Source organism: Equus quagga, chromosome 15 (assembly GCF_021613505.1).
Source record: "Equus quagga isolate Etosha38 chromosome 15, UCLA_HA_Equagga_1.0, whole genome shotgun sequence".
Taxonomy (NCBI): domain Eukaryota; kingdom Metazoa; phylum Chordata; class Mammalia; order Perissodactyla; family Equidae; genus Equus; species Equus quagga.
The window spans coordinates 53,924,700-53,942,494 of NC_060281.1; the positions used below are offsets into that span (position 1 = coordinate 53,924,700).

At 34.0% G+C, this 17,795-nt stretch overlaps 1 protein-coding gene across 1 annotated transcript in view; it reads left to right on the forward strand.

Moving 5' to 3' along the window:
• Positions 1 to 17,795, forward strand: part of LOC124227108 (uncharacterized) — a 444,749-nt gene that overhangs the window by 267,382 nt on the left and 159,572 nt on the right. The gene's annotated exons all lie outside the window — the stretch shown is intronic.

Genomic DNA, 17,795 nt, shown 5'->3' on the forward strand with positions numbered 1-17,795 from the left:
GCGTGCCTTGTGTATTCAACAACTGCTCATAAAAGTGTACTTCTATCCATGGAAATAATCTGATTTTTTTTCTTGGCCAATCTCTCTCATTTAATCTGTGGATACTCAGTGCCTCAGAATTAGACAAATGTCCTTGCAAAATGATATTGCAGAAGAGGATATTCACGACAAATAATATCGTAGTTCTTGACTGAATATGAGACATTGCAATTGACCTAGCAGGTTAGGAAAATTTGAACATTTCTAAAAAGCCTCAAGAACAGTGGTTTAGGAAGGATGACTATGGACCTGTGACAAGACACACTTATCTTTGGCCCCACAATTCAATCAGAGCATTCCCAGAAGTACCCATGGCTAAATGCACAGTCTGGATAAGTTAAAAATAAGAAACTGTGGGGATAAAATGTACTTTTATTCTATTTTTACTAACTTGTGAATTATGATGAAAGAAACCAAGACTGACGGGGGAGAATTCGCTCTTTAGAAATGACAAACTAGCAGCCTACCTGACTTGGCTTTCCAATTGCTCCAGTTTATAGTATTCATTTTTACTATAGACTCTCATTTTGTGGCAATACCTCTTAACACGAGATCTACCCTCTTAACGAATTTTTCAGCGTACAATACAATCTTCTTAGTTATGTGGCTGATGTTGTACAGTAGATCTCTAGAACTTACTCATCTTGCATAATTGATGCCCAGTGATTAGCAACTCCCCTTCTCCCCAGGCCCTGGCCACCATCATTCTACTTTCTGATTCTATGAGTTTGACAGTTCTAGATACTTCATCTAAGTGGAATCACGAATAGACATTTCTCCAAAGAAGACATACTATAGGCTCTTTCTGCAAGTTCTTAGCATGTAGCTTGGCGTCTGGTTCAGTACTGTCCTTGTCAAACTGATGAAATTACAAGTGGGAATAAATAGCAAATAACACTGCGAGACCGCACATAAAGAAATGGGTTCATTAACTCTTTCTAAACACAAGGCTGGCTTTGAACACTAATAGTGTGACTGATTTAGTTTTCCTTCCAGGGTCTGACTTCTTATAAGTGTGTGATTGACTGTGCTCAGTGTGGAAATAATTGAAATCAAAATTAGCAGAAAGGGACAGAATTTTAATCCAGAATAATCCACTCAGTCTAATTAGATGATCCGTTGGAAATGTAAATTAGAAAAATAGGGTTTTGAGTCAAACAGTTAAATATTTAATTTGGCATGAGGTAGGAGAAAATCAGTCTCTCTTGGAATTATACTTATTTTCTTAAAGAAATCAGTCTGTCCTTGAATAAGTGATATAAGGACTTGGTGCTTTGTAGCCACAATACATGACACATTGTGGGGTTTTTTGGGTGGGGGGAAGATTTGCCCTAAGCTCACATCTATTGCCAATCTTCCTCCTTTCTCCAACTCCCTCAAAGCCCTGGAACATAGTTGTGTATAGTTGTAAGTTCTTCCATTTCTTCTATGTGAGCCACCACCACAGCATGGCTACTGACAGGTGACTGGTGTGGTTGTTTTGAATATTGTGTATTACTAGAGGTCAACAAGTTTAACCCACCTTTTTTTGCAAAGCCACAGCTATTTTTTTGTCAAGATTATTTGCTGTAACTTTTTTGCATATTTAATTTACAAATTAAATAGACACTAGACTTTCACTATTTCACTAGAATTTTGAGCATTTAGAATTTTGCAGGTTTGAAATTTTAGAGAAAAAAATCCTGCAACATTTTCAGCTTGCATAGAAATAAGCATTAGAAGGCATAATGCTTGTTTTAAAGACATTGGTGACTCCTGTAATGTAGTTAAGAGAAATAGTTTGTGAAAACATAATTTAGTGAAAAATAATACAGAATCCTAAAGCACAGATATTTCTCCCTTCATTTTATTCACCCTTTCTCTCTTTCCAGATTCTCACTGGTGAGTTTCTCTGTAGTTAGGCTGGTGTATTGTCTTTCTCAGCAAGTGTGTCTTCTCCAGCATTAAAATGATATTATCCCATGTGCACACACACGTGCAGACTTGTATGTAAAACCTTGTAAGGCCAAATATGTAAAAGGTGTAAGCATTTTCTTAAAAACACTACAATGGTTTCTTCTTGAACGATATTTAATCATATTGCCCATACCTTCACCTAGACTTATAATAAAACATCCTTTTTTTCTTTTTCAGATTTTCAGGTGTCAGGTGTCACGTGTGTGAATGATTGCCATGAAATTAAGTTTTGACCAAGTCTGGTGAACTAGTTGTTGGAGAGACTAGGGGTTCATCCTCTTGATTTATTTTCAGTAATACATGTCATGCTGGGCAAAACCAGTACTTGCTGGATATGTAGTTTGCAAATATTTTCTCTCGTTCTGTAGCTTGCTTTTTCATCCTCTTAACAGGGTCTTTCACAGAGTAAAGATTTTTAATTTTAAGAAAGTCCAGTTTGTTTTTCCTTTTCTAGATCATTCTTTTGCTGCCAAGTCTAAGAACTTCTTGTCTAGCCCTGGATCCTGAATATTTTCGCATATTGTTTTTTTCAAAAGGCTGATCCATTTTGAATTATTTTTTATGTGGGGGATTAGGTTTAGGTCAATTTTTATTTTATTTTATTTTATTTTTTTCCTGTAGTTATCCAATTGCTCCAATACAATTTGTTGGAAAGGCTATCTTTCTTTTCCTCCATTAATTTGCTTTCACATCTTTCTTAAATATCAGCAGTTAAGTGTATTTCTCTGGACTTATTTCTGGCTCCTCTATTCTCTTCCATTCATTTATGCATCTGTCGCTCTGCCAATACCACACAGTCTTGATTGCTGTAGCTATATAGTAAGACTGGATAATTCTTTTCATACATTGTTGGATTCAATGTACTAATATTTTGTTGAAGATTTTTGTATTTAAGCTTCTGAGAGATATTGGCCTATCGTTTTGTTTTTTATATACTGTCTTTGTCTGGTTTTGATGTCAGGGTTATATTGACTTCATAAAATGAGTTAGGAAGTGTTCCTTCCTCTATTTTCTAAAAGAGATTGTGTAAAATTGGTATTAATTCTCCTGTAAATTTTGGTGGAATAGTCTAGGAAAACCATTAAGCCTGAGATTTTAAAATTATGACTTCAATTTATTTAATGGCTACAGAACTATTCAGATTATCTATTTCATCTTGGCTGAGTGTTGGTTATCTATAGCATTTGAGGAATTGGTCCATTTTTCCTAAGTTATGGAATGTATGAGCATAAAGTTATTCAAGGTATTCCTTTGTTTTCCTTTTTAATAGCTGCACTATCTGTAATGATATTCTGTTTTATTCCTGATATTGATTAATTGTTTCTCTCTCTATCTTTGTCAGTCTTGCTGGAGTTTTATGCATTTTATTGATTTATTTTAAGAACCAATTTTTTGTTCATTGATTTTTCTCTTTCTTCCTGTTTTCAATTTCATTGATTTCCATTTTTATCCCCATTATTTTCTTTCATCTACTTGCTTTCAGTTTATTTTTCTCTTTTTCTAGATTCTTGAGATGACATCTTAAATTACTGATTTTCCTCTTCTCTGTTTTCAGCCTTCAGTGCTATAAATTTCCCTCTCACCATTGCTTTAGCTGCATCTCTTAAATGTTTTGTTGCATTTTTATTCAGTTCTATTTTTTATTACCTTTGAGACTTCTTCTTTGACCCACAGATTATGTAGAAGTGTGTCACTTAATTTCCAAGAGTTTAAACATTTCCTCTTGTCTTCCTGTTATTGATTGCTAGTTTGATTTTATTATGATCACAGAACATGCTTTGTGTCATTTCAATTATTTTCAATTTAATGAGGTTTTTTTCCACAGCCCAGGATATGAAATTTGTGAAAGATCCAGAAGAACTTGAAAAAAATGTATATTGAGCTGGATTTTAGTGGAGTGTTTTACGTGTGTCTGTGTTTAAATTTGATTCTGTTTGTTGATTGTTGTTCAGATTTTCTATATCCTTGCTAATTTTCAGTCTAGCAGTGCTGTCATTTGATGAGAAGGGATTGTTGAAACCCTTAACTATAATTGGGAAGTTTTCTGTTTCTCCTTTCTATTAGTTTTCACTTCATGTATTTTGAAGCTTTGCCATTTGGTGCATATGTGTTTAAGATTGTTATGTTTTACTAGTAGATTGATCATTTAATCATTATATAATATTATTTCTGTCTAGTAATTTTCTATGCTCTGAACTCTATTTTATCTGATATTAATATAGCCATATTGCTTTTAAAAATTCATATCTGCATGGTATATCTTTTTCCATTTTTTTTACTTTTAATTTATTTACGTCATTGTATTTGAAGTAAGTATTTCTTTTTGTAAACAACATATAATTAGGTCATGTTTTTATATTCACTGTGCCAATATCTGCCTTTTAGTTGGTATAATTAGACCATTTACATTTAAGGTAATTTTTGGTATGTTAGGACTTAAGTCTGCCATTTTAATGTTTGTTTTCTCATTATTTCCTCTGTTTCTCATTTCTCTGTTCATCTTTACTTGCCCTCCTTTGTGTTACTTCACACTTTTTAGGTTTCCATCTTGATTTATTTATAGTTTCTGAGCGTATCTCTTTGTTTGGTTTTTATTGTACCTGCTCCTGGTATAGCAATATACAAATGTGACATCATGTTTTCCTGGTGTCAACGTTTTACCACTTTGAGTCCTGTGTGGACACCTTACTTCCATTTCAGTCCCTTTACCTTCCCAATTTTAAATATCATTGTTTTGAGTAGCATGTGGTCTTACAATTTTTTGTTCCAATCATCAAATATGATTTGTAAAACCCGTGAGGGAAAGAAGAGTGTATTGTAAATACTCACTTTTGATGTTCTTTCCATTTTTCCTTTTTCCTTCCAGATGCTCCAAGATTCCTTTCTGTGTGAAGAAATTTCTTTAGCCATTCTTTAAGGATAGGTCTTCTAGTGACAAATTTTTTACTTTTCCTTCATCTGAGAATGTATTTTGTCTTCATTCCTGAAAGACATTCACTGGATATAGAATTTGTAATTGACATTCTTTTTCTTTCAACACTTGAAAAATGTTGTGCTGTTTTGGTCTGCGAGATTCAAGATGGTGCCTCTAGGGCTCCCACTGGCCCCTGCTGGTGATGCCTGAGAGGACAGGAGGTTCCCAGGCTGAGCCACCTGGTGCCTCTGGTGGAGAAGGGAGTCTCCTGTCTCAGGATGTTAAGAGGCTTCCTGGTCCAGAAACTAGTTGTGGCGGAATACCCCTGTTTGTGCCACTCAGGCACCTGTTGTCTCTCAGTAGGGGAGGACTGTCTGAAGCAGCAGGGAAGGAGAGCAGATCCCTGGATTCTTATTTCAGTTGGGCTCCTGGTCTGGCCTCCTCTTCAGTGCTGCGGGATTCACTTGGTGATGTTGGTGGAACTTCCTTTTGAGCGATAAAGAATGAACCTACCTGGACCACTATCTGCTGATAGGATGGGGTTGGAGCTGCTGGGTGTGGGTACTTTCTTCAGTTGAGTGGGGTGCGAATGGAGCATAAGATGCTCTACTATATCTTGTTGCTCCAGTCCTGGGTCCCTAATCACTTTTCCTTCCTCTTTATACCTTTCAGAACTTTCTTTGGCTGCCTTTTATGTTATTTCCAGGGTTTATAGTTAATCTTGGTGGGGAAGAGAAGGGAGAAATAAGTCTATGCCATCTGGTCCCAACTGGAAGTCCTTCTTTTTTTTTTTTTAAGGGCCCTACAGCATTTTAAAAGATTTTTAGTATTTCATTTAGGGCTTGAGAAATATGGAAGTAAAAACAAAGGTTTTTAATTGTGCCAAAATACAGACAACATAAAATTTACCATTTTAACTGCTTTTATGTGTACAGTTCAGTGGCATTAAGTACATTCACATTGTTGTGTGATCATCACCACCATCCATCTCCAGAACTTTTTCATCTTCCCAAACTTAAACTCTGTACCCATTAAACAACAACTCCCTATTCCCCCATCCCTGCGCCCCTGGCAACCACCATTCTACTTTCTGTCTATGAATTTGACTATTCTATATCCCTCATGTAAGTGTTTTCACACAGTATTTGTCCTTTTGTGACTGGCTAAATTTACTTAGTATAACAGCTTCAGAGAAAGAGGTAAATTTTAAATTAGTAAAATTTATTACTTATTGAAGTGTTTTAAAACAGTTTTGAGGAGCAGAGTTTAAAATCAGTAGCAAACTTGGGACTTTGATACTTATAAAGCCTAGGAAGTGGTATGAACTCAACAATGTTAGCTACTACTATTATTTTCTGCAGAATTTTATTATTCCTTTTCTTGCTAGCACAAATAGCTTAAAGTCAGCAGTTAGGATGTTGAGTCACAATTCTGTTTTTGTTCCTTTTTGTGATAACTAGCCCGAATCTCTGTCTAACGGAAGGGTGAAACAAAAGAATCAACAGAAAGAACTCAGATCAGTGCCAATTTAGTGGGGGGAATAAAACCTGGAGATGGAAGTCAGGCTTCAATTCAGATCTTGACTCTTATGAATTAACGGTCTTTGTCAAATTCCTTAATCTCTGACTCTGTTTCCTTCCCTAAAAAGGGGAGAAAACAGGCACTACTTGGGGATTAGTAATAATTAATGTCAAGTGTCATACATATAGTAGGTGTTCCTATGTAATTGAGTTGATTACCATAATGTTAGACACACATTTGGGTATGTCTGAATGCTGCTTGACTGCAGTATTGGGCGATGACTCCCACGATCCCTATCCGTAATCGTCTCTTAGCAATAAGGACTTACTAGTGGGTAAAATAATTTATTATTCTAAATAGCTTTGGACGTTCTAAGTTCACTGGAAGTGTTAATTGATGATAACTAAGGAAAACTCATGAACAGCATATTAAAATTTCTGAATTCTTTCATTGTGCTTAAGATGGAGAGTTTAATATTTTTAAGAATAAGGAGAAAAGAAGCTAACTTTCATAAAAGGGTAAAATCTTCTTAAGGATGGCAGAAATGGGTGGTGTTAAAATTATTCTTGGAAAGAATAACCAAGTGTATTCCTGCTTTTACCTTATAATATTAGGCAAGGCGTGCATGTATGAATCTATTTTTTATCCTGCAAATATTCAGAGATTGCTACTGGATTGCTATGATGGTAGGATTATTTGCAGTTCTGTACTGGTAATAAAGTTAATTAAAATAGCTTGAATTAAATAAGTAACACATGCAAATCTGTTTTTATAAACTGAAAAATATTGTGTAAAGTATAATGTAGTATTATCAATCAACTAAGTTCTGATATTCATAAGTGGTACCAAAGTGTCACATGAATTGGGGTTCCATGTGGATAGATTGTGGCTTAGTGGTTTGGCCAGAAGTGAAAGTTGAGACAATTTTGTTGCATTCTTGCTGCCAGTAATACTAAAACATCTCCAAATATGAAACCATTAAGCTTTTTAATACTTCCAAGAAACCAATTTATAAAATATTGGGTGCACTTTACCTTTTACTAAACACTTTGGGCTTTGGAGGGAACAATTCTGGCAAAATCTAAGTTCCAACTTTATGATACTTGCCCTTTGTCAACAGTTAAATTTTTGAAGATCAATTTGTTCATTTGTTCTTCTATTTAGAAAAATAAGAGAATTTCTTGCTTCTTGACAGTACGACAAATGCTTATCTATTTATGTTTGCAGCATCCAAGAAGTTACTGTTTACAGGTTCAAACCATGCTGCCAGCAGAAGATGTTAGCAACTCGTTACCTGCATTCATGTAATTTCTAGTCTGCTCACTGTTAATATCCTCAAACAGATATCTGACCATTGTTTTGAAAGTGGTTGAAACATTTTTGTTTTCTTAACTAGAAGCTAGATATTAAAAATCACATTTCAAAAATTTTGAGCATCCATCTCTGATGTAGATAAACAATGCTAAAAAGCTTTTGGTTTGTGGTTGCAGCCATGGTCCGTGCAACACATCATTGAGAATTCCTACTTTGGTGCTTATTTTGGCCTTTAAACTGTTCATTTGTACTGTGAACTAGATTATGTGCTTCTAACTGTCAGTTAGCTGAATGCATTTCAAGTCAATTTAGTAAAATAGTCACTGTTAAGCGGTATATTTGGACAGAGTTGACACCTTTGACATTTTCTAAAATGGCAAAAATAACTGTATTTAAGGGTATGATTTATGAACGTGGTGTGCCTACAGAGCTTCCCTCTGATTATGGCTTTCACTTTAGCTGCTGAAACTCTGTCTACAACCTACTGAAAGGGCAACTAATTAGGGCTGCGTGATCACATATTTAACACACATAGAAACACACAACAACATCATGTCAGTCCAAAACCTATGATCCTGTTGCTTCTAAGAATTGCCTTTGTCTAGTGAAAGGAGCATAGTTGAGACCACAGCAGAGGCAGGGAAAGTAAGGAAGACAGTAAGATGGATGGCATCCAACTGCCTTTATGAAACACGTATTCTTTGGCATAAATAAGGAAAGCAACTTCTAATCATTAAAACACATTTTGAATCCTTAGTTGTCTTCTAGATTGCTGGCCTCTATTAAAAACTTCTTAAAATAATAGATAGCTTTAATTCTTCAAGCAAAAGAAAAATTGTATCATCTTAAAGATTTTCCATATTTATTATATAGATGTGCCTTGACTATGGGAAAAAAAGAGCAAAATCTTTTGTATTGCAAGTTTTAAATGTACCAGGCTAAGGTTTACTTAATTAGAACCTCGAGGCAATAAAGGAGCCCTTTTTAAAATTCTGTGATTCTTAATATGCTAAATAATGCAAAGCTTCGACTCTTCAAGCATGAGACACACATCTGGCAGCTTAACATTTAAATTACAGGGGGAAAAAAATTCCTCACTTCAGTAGTAATTTTCTCAAAGAAAAGAATAGGAAATGTATTACAACTAAATTTAATTTCTTTTTCGATTTCCATCCTGTCTAATTGCAGGCATTTTTCTAGCTTCTTTGTATTTATATCCTTTTATACTAATTTTCTGTACATTTTATTAATCTTTAATTTGAGATGATTCTCGTGTTAGAACCTTGAAAAATTGTGGTGTATTTTACTTAGCAAATTGTTTTGAGAAATCTGTCTGATCTCAAGTAGTAAAGATAGTGGTCTAGAATATAGGGGGAAATGGAATTTTAGAGACCCACACAAATATTACTGACAAAAAGGCAGCATTTTTCAGTTAGTTCCACTTTCAAGCTTGAATTTTTTTTAGTATTAACATTTTCTCTGTTTTGTCGTTTTCTGGCTGTTTTTCATGCAAAAGTTATTATAAGTAGCATTCTTTCTTTGCATTTCTCCAAAGGACAGTGTCAGATCCTTGATTAATTTTACAAAGGTCATTTGGAAAAACCATTAAAAATATGCCAAGTAAAAAAGATTAGCACAACACAAGAAAAACACACTTTTATACACATATGCATTTATATAGAGATAGGGTACTATAACATTATACAGTTTTGACAAGTGTTTTCCTTGTGCACCTCATGCATTATTAAAATATGACTGTTTCATTTATTTTTTCTGGGTGATCCCAGCTGACACATTCCAAAGGCATCAGCAGATTACTGTTATTTGTAAACATTTCGTCTTTTTCTCAATATAAGAGGACCCAATAATTAAATTGAGTAGTAGTTCCATAAGATAAAATGGACGTTCAAAATAATTAACCTATATTTGCACTACTAACACATAAACCTGGGTGCTATTTAGCCCATGATAAATTTATGTATCTATTTTCACTTTTAATTAAAAAATTAAACAACGTTGTAACTTCCAATTTTAGCTATGACAGAGTAGCTGGTACCAGACTACCTCTTCTGCTATAATCAGCCATTAAACTGGAGAGACTATATGAAGCATTTTAATGTTTTAGCTGTTTGGGGGCATTAGCTGTGAGGAAGTACAAGACTTCCTGACACCTGGGAGAAGAGAAAGTTTTGAGGCAAACTCTGGTTCTCTACCTGGGCACAATATTCTGGCTGTAGAGTAGTGAAGTGGAATCTAAGCAGAGAACGTCCCACTGAGCTGAGGAGACAGAGTTTGGCATTCAGAGCAGCTGAAGCAGCTAGACTCTGCAGAGTGGAACAGAGAGCAGGGAAATGTGCAGAGGGGAACCCGAAGTCAGTATAAGGATTCCCCCATGAGTCCTTGGTTGAGAGTTGTGCTGTGCATAACTCTGTGAGACTAACTGAGACTTTGCTAAGAGGCTACTATGGACCTGAGAGTAGAACAGAGATACTAGAATTGAAATAGAGATGGAGTTCAAGCCAGGAGAGGCATATTATACTTCATTACCAATTTGACAGCAAATTGAGATGCCAAAAGTCTGCAGATTAAGAACAAAGACCATGCTGCAGTGTGACTTACTCTAAGCCTGCTTGAAGGAAGCCTAAAACAAAGCTCTGACAAGATTGGTGGAGGAGTTAGTGTTTTGAAGTTGAGTTCTGATAAATTAGAATATCTTGGAAACCCCTGATTTTTCACAGATATGCTCTAATGAAATGTAAATGTAAGAGTACACAAGTTTAATGGGATTATCCACTAGTTGAGCTATTTACTAGGAAAAACTATCAACACCTTTCCAAGGAAGACAACAAAATCCAGAGTCTTCTACAGTGTCCATTATATAATTTACAATTATTAGACATGCAAAGAAACAGAAGCATGTAAATCACAGATAAGGAAAAAAATGAACAAAAACAACCCCAAGATGATTCAGGTATTAAAGTTAGTAGGAAAAGCCGTTAAAACATCCATTATAAATAGTCTCATGAATTTAAAGAAATTTCAAATAATTAAAGGAAAATATGGTCTTAATAAATAAATAGGTCATCTCAGCAGAGACATGGAAATGGTAAAAGATATAACCAAACGTAAGTTACAGACCTGAAAATCCAAGAATTAAAATAAATTAACCAATCTGAAGTACAGAAAAGAAAAAGCAGGAAAAAAAATGAAAAGAGACTCAAAGACCCACAGCAAATATCACATAGTTTTACATACATTTAATAGGAATCTTAGAAGGAAAAGAGGGTGATAAAATGGAAGAAAATACGTTTTAAAAGAGTAGTGACTGGAAAATCCCCAAATTTGCTGGAACATATTGATTTATATGTTGAATACTCTTAGTGAACCCCAAAAGAGTACATACAAGGGAAACCACACTTCAGAATATCATAGTCAAACTGCTGGATACCAAAGTTAAAGTGAAAATCCTGAAAGCAGATAGAAGGAAAAACCCACGTTTTATGCCAGGGAACAATAATATGAAAATTGGCTGACATTATCATCAGAAAGAATGGAGAGCAGAAGTCAATGCAATGACAAATTATAGTGCTGAAAAAATGTCAACCCAGAATTCTGTATCTATCAAAAATAGCCTTTAAAAATTGAGGTTGATATAAAGACGTTTTCAGATGAAGGAAAGCTATAAATAAATTTCTTTAGCAGACTGGCATTATAAAAAACTAGACAATGTTCTTTAGACTGAAGAAAAATGATACAAGTTGATCTTCACAGGAGAATGGAGAAGTAACCGAAATGGTAAATATATAGGTAAATTTTAAAGACTCATTTTTCTAACAATTTTCTTAAAATATAGTTTACTGTTTAAATAAAATAAAATGGTATGTAAGGTGGGCTTATAAAGCATGTACTGATAAAAGATATGATAACAATAGCTCAAAGGATGAGGGAGTGGGAACTAGAATTTTACTGTTTTAAGGTTATAGCATTTGTGAAGTAAGAAGTATGAACTGGGTAATATGAACTGTCAGGTGTGAAGTGTGAACTTCTGTAATATTGACTCTAAATAGGCATGGATAATTGTAGGATGCATGATATCAGTCCTAAAGCAAACAGTAAAACAACCTCAAAGATGTGGAATAATAGAAAAAATATAAGAAACAATAGAAAAAATAAAGGAGATAAGATGGAATACTAAAAACATATGTGAGTAACCTAAAAGAAGGCAGAAAAGGCTTAACAGAAGAATGAAAAAGCAAAAGAGAGAAAGCAAAAATGAATAACAAGATGGTAGACAAACTCAATCATATAGATAATTACATGAAATGTTCAATGCCAAATAATTAAATTAAAAATCAGGATTGTCAATCTAGATTAAAAAGCATGACTCAACTATGTGCCGTTTACGAGAAACGCACCATAAATTAAAGACAGAAATAAGTTGAAAATGAAAGAACAGAAAAAATATACACCATAGAAACACCACAGATAAGAAAGCTGGTGCGACTACATTAATATTTAAAATTAGAAATCTGATGGTAGGCTTTGAGACAAAGATATAAGGGGCAGTTTATTAGGAAGACATAACAATCCTAAATATGCACCCATAGATTAATCGGAAAATTCATGAAGCACAAACTCATAAAAAAGGAGGAAAATTAGGTAAATCTTAAACCATAGTTTGAAATTTTCGTGCCCTTTTTCATGAATTGATAGAATAAAAGACAAAAAGACAAAAGACAAAAAGGAAATCAAAAAGAATATAAAAGATCTGAATGACATTACCAACCAGCTTGCCTAATTGATATTTACAAAACACCTAAAAACAGCCACATACACATCATTTTCCAGGGTACAAAGAATTATTGCAAGATAGATCATATGCCAGGCTATAAACCAGATCTTAGTACATTTCAAAAGATGTAAATATTAAAGCATATATTTTGCTGACCAAACAATTAAATTATAAATCAATACAATAAAATATCAGACAACACCCAATTTTGGAAATTAAATAGCACACTCCTACAAAACCCACAGATCAAAGAGAAAATCACAAGAGAACTAGAAAATATTTTGAATTCGATTATAAGAAAAACAAAATATTGCCTGATATCATAGTGGTTAATTTCACGTGCTCTGCTTCAGCGGCGTGGGGTTTGTGGGTTTGGATCCCAGGTACTGACTTACACACTGATCATCAAGCCACGCTGCGGAGGTATCCTACATACAAAATAGAGGAAGATGGGCACAGATGCTAGCTCAGGGACAATCTTCCTCAAGCAAAAAGATGTTAGCTCTGGGCCAATCTTCCTCACACACACAAAAAGTAACATCTTTAAAAAATAAAATGAAATCAATTACCTATGTTTCTACCCTAAGAAAGAGAAAAATAAAAGCAAATTAAACCCCAAGTCATGTGAAGAAAACAAATAATCCTGATAAGACTAGATATTTAAAAGGAAAACATCAAAACAATAGAGAAAATTAACTTAGCTTATGCAGATTTATAGAAAGGATTAATGAAATTCATAAACTCCTAGAAAGCCCAATCATGAGGGAAAAAAAGAGAGAAAACACAAATTTCCAACATCAGAAATCAAAGAGGAGCTATCACTACAAATTCTACAGACATTAAAAACATAGTAAGAAAATATTATAAACATCATTTTGCCAATAAATTTTTTAACCAAGATGACATAGATAAGTTACTTTTAAAAACTTACCAAAACCAAATCAAGAAGAGATAGAAAATCTGAATAGCTGTATGTATCAAATACTTTGAATTTTTAATAAACACTTTGCCACAAAGAAAACTCAAGACCCAGATGGTTTTGCTGGAGTTCTGTCAAATATTTAACTGTTTCCAAATCAAATTCTCCTGGTATATAGAGGAGGTAAGTGACTGATTATGAGGTCATTTTACGAAATTAGCATAACAGTGAAATATAACTCTGACATATACATTAAAGAAAAGAAAATTAGAGACTAATATCCCCAACAAAATATTGGTAAATTGAACCCTTCATATATAATGACAAAGTGGAGTTTATCACAAGAATGCAAATTGGTTCAACATTTGAAAACTAATCAAGACAAATGCACCGCATTAACGGAAATAAAGGATAGAAAACATACAATCTTCTAAATAGATGTGGAAAAATCATTGGACAAAATTCAACACTGATTCATGAATAAAATCTCTTAGCATATTAGGAGTAGAAAGGAACTTTCTCAACTTGATAGAAGTACAAAACACCTGCAGCTAACATCATACTTAATGGAGAATGGCTAAATGTTTCCTTTTCTAGATCAGAAAGAAAGGCAAGGATGTCTAATCTCATTACTTTATATATTAGAGGTCCTAGCTAGTACAACAAAACTTCAAAACCTTGGCAGAGATTTCTTAGACACAACACAAAAATCAGTTACTATAAAAGAAAAACAAATAATATATTGGATTTCAACATAAATAAACATTTTTCTCTTCGTGTTTTCATTAGGAAAAATAAAAGGCAACTTATAAATTGAGAGAAACCATTTGCAGTACATGTATCTGACAAACGACTCGTATCCAGACTGTGTAAAGAACTCTTGCAATTCACTACTAAGAAGAAAAACAACTCATTTCTAAAAGTTACAATATTTGAACAGAAGTTTTACAAGAGAAGATATGAAATGTTCAGTTAGTTTATGAATAATGTCTAACAATCTTTAGTTATCAGAAAATGCAAATTAAGACCATAATGCATTACTACTTCACACTCACTATATGCTAAAACAAAGGCAAACAACATCAAATGTTGACGATGATTTGGAGGAAACTTTCGTACATTGTAGGAGTATAAAATGGCACAATCACTGTGTAAAAGCAGAATTTTTTTGTTAAACAAACACTAATCATATAACCTGGCATTCCACTCCTATGTATTTACCAAAGAGAAATGAAAATATACATCTACGAAAAACCTTGGATAGAAATATTCATAGCAGCTATACTCACAGCAGTCAAAAGTTTGAAACATTCAAATACTTGTCAATAGTTGAATAATAAGTAACTTGCAGTGCATTCATAAAAAGGAATATTAGTCAGCAATAAAAAGCAATGAATTTCCCATAAAATGGATGAATCTCAAAATACTGATCTGAATAGAAACAAAAACAAAAATACTGATCTGAATAGAAACAGAAACAAAAGAGTAAATACTTTATTATTCCATATATGTGAAATTTTTTAACAAAATTCTAATCTATAGTGTTAAAAATCAGATGAGTGGTTGCTGGGAGTGTGTGTGTGTGTGTGTGTGTGTGTGTGTGTGTATGGTAGGGATAGGGGATTGAGAGCAAAGGGTATGGGAGAATTTTGGGGAGTGATGCAAAATATTTTCTATTTTACTTGTGGTGGAAGTTACGTGGATGCACACATTTGTCAAATTCATTGAACTGTCCAATTAAAATGTGTGCATTTTATTGTATATAAATTATAACAACATTTTTATTTAAAAATAGCAATATTTGATTCAGATATTCTAGATTTAGCTAGAGGAAATGTGGGATGAGTGGTAGCAAAGTTCCCACTAACATCTTCATTTGATCCAAAGTTGTAGAATCTGCGAGGAATAAGGTGGTCCTTGCCTTTTACCATAAACATATCATGCAGGGTTGGAGTGAGGAGGTGAGTACTTGTATGAAGAGAGTTTGTGGTGAACCCTCAGCCTTCATTTGATTTTATTAGCACCCTTGCCTCTAGTCTTAAATCATTGGTTCATATGTCTAGTGTGGGCTAATAATGATTTAAAAAATGTTTTCAACATCTTTTAGAAGCTGTACTCTGACTGCAGTTTCCTTCAGGCTGGCTCTAAAAATTCAGAAGGGAGTGCATAGCTTGGTTACATTCTTCTCTATTTCTGAGTCTTATACTTCTATCACTTGTTCTCCGTCTTGTGAATCGTGGCTTTTTATCCCTTCAGGATCTGATCAGCAGCAAGGTGGGGGTAAAAGGCAGAGGAGGGCTTATTTGTCATGTGTTGTCATAATCATGAGTTATTGAGTTTTTAAAAGCTTACCCTCTTCTTTCATGGGACTGTTTTATGCTTTCTTTAGACATACCCTTTCCATATCCTTCTCTTTGCCGGGGGTCTCTCACTTTGTGCTGGTCTCTCATAACTTCTTTATAGAACCAGGCAGCTGGGAGTACATGTCTAACTTCATTCCCTGTGTCTATGGCTATGAGTGCTGAAAAAGAGAAGGAAAGTAATCATACTTGAATGAAAAAGCACAGCAGAACACACACATTAAAGAAAAAAAATGAAGAGAAAAATGAATATAAACCCAAGCTAATCGGCAACACAAAGAAAAGGAAAGGATGAAGTAAAGAAGTAAAATAAATACAAAAGAAATAAAACATATCGTTTTTATAATAATATGATAATTCCTCCAGTAAAAGTCACTGTCACACTAGTTAAAAAGAAAAACCCAGCTACATAGTACTTAAACACGTGATAAAGAAAAGTTGAAACCTATGGATGCACTAAATAATACCAGAAAATGAAAACAAGAATAAAGCTCCTGGGAGGCAGTGGCAACATCAGGCAAGTTGGCATTTAAGTTTTAAAAGATCTCAACCATAAAAGAAGGACATCTTATAAAGATAGAAGTCATAATTTATGAAAAAGATATAATATGACACAAGCTATATGCACCAAATAACAGCAACTGAATTTAAAACCTAATAAGGTTTTTATATATGTGAGGGAATATATACAAAATACAATAATGGAGGCCACTCTCTGATCATAATCTAATAATATTATAAATTAATAATTCAAAAGTTATCTATTGGTTGCAAGGATTTAAGAAGATAGATTTCCTTTATATTGCTTGTGGAAATGTTTTTTTCAGTTTTTTAGCTTTAATTTTTCACAAACTTATGGCATCTATTAACACAGAAATATGCAAACTCTTTGACCCAGCACTTTCACTTTGGAAGATCCATCCACAGGAATGAAAGCACCAGCATGGATGGATACATGTAAAAAGATTTTACTGTATCATTCCTTTTGGTAGGAAAAAAAAGTGAATATTCATCAGTAAGGGCTGCAATTGCAGCATAATATAATATACAGCCACTGAAAATAATAAATTAGAGCTATAATTATCGACTTGAAGAGAATTCCATCAGATATTATTGAGTGAGAACAGATGTAGGAAGGCATGTACAATGCATAATCTCCTTTTTGTGCAACAATGAAAAATATCTCTATCCATGTATATGTCCATATGTTCGTATGTGTGCATGTGTATACCTGATGGAATGAGAAAATAAAGCGGGTTATGTGTGGCAGAGGAAATGGAAAGAAGTTAGGGGAAGATGAATGTAAGATATAAAGGAAGATCAAGGGGGGAAAAAAGCCTTGTTAAGAAAAAGATGGTTAAATGTAAATTTTGTGACTTGTAGAGATGACCATGATTTCTTATTATATGGAAAAAAGCAAGTTGTGTAAAGTGTATGGCATGATTCTATTTCCGTTAAAAGTCCTGATTTATCTATCATCTATCTATCTACCTATCTGCCTGTACATGTGGAAGAGGGAAGTGATGAAGTTACGGCGGAAGGGAACAAAGAATGGCTATAAAGTCTTCTTAATGAGGTAGAAGAGAAGGTGGCATTAGCTGTGGATGACCACAGAGAAGGCAAATTCATGGGAGACAGAGAGTTTTTGAATCTGAGTGACCTAGTAATTAACAAAGTAGTAAAGAGAAGTAGGACGTATGGGGAAGGAGTCTTTTGACAGGAATGAAGCTCAGTTCTGTTTTGCATGTCTGAGCCTGGTGTGTTAGGAGGACTCCCAATGTGTCACGGTTGCTCACCTGAATAGGAGTGGAGAAGTATAAAGGAAAAATCATGCAAGACCCCCAGGAGTTATTTGTTTATTTTTCATTTATTTACATACAGTTGATTTGGCAATATAGAATAGAAAGACTCTTTATAAACTTATAAGCAAAAGGAGACACAATAAAGAAAAACATTGATACAGATGACTATGTAAGTTTG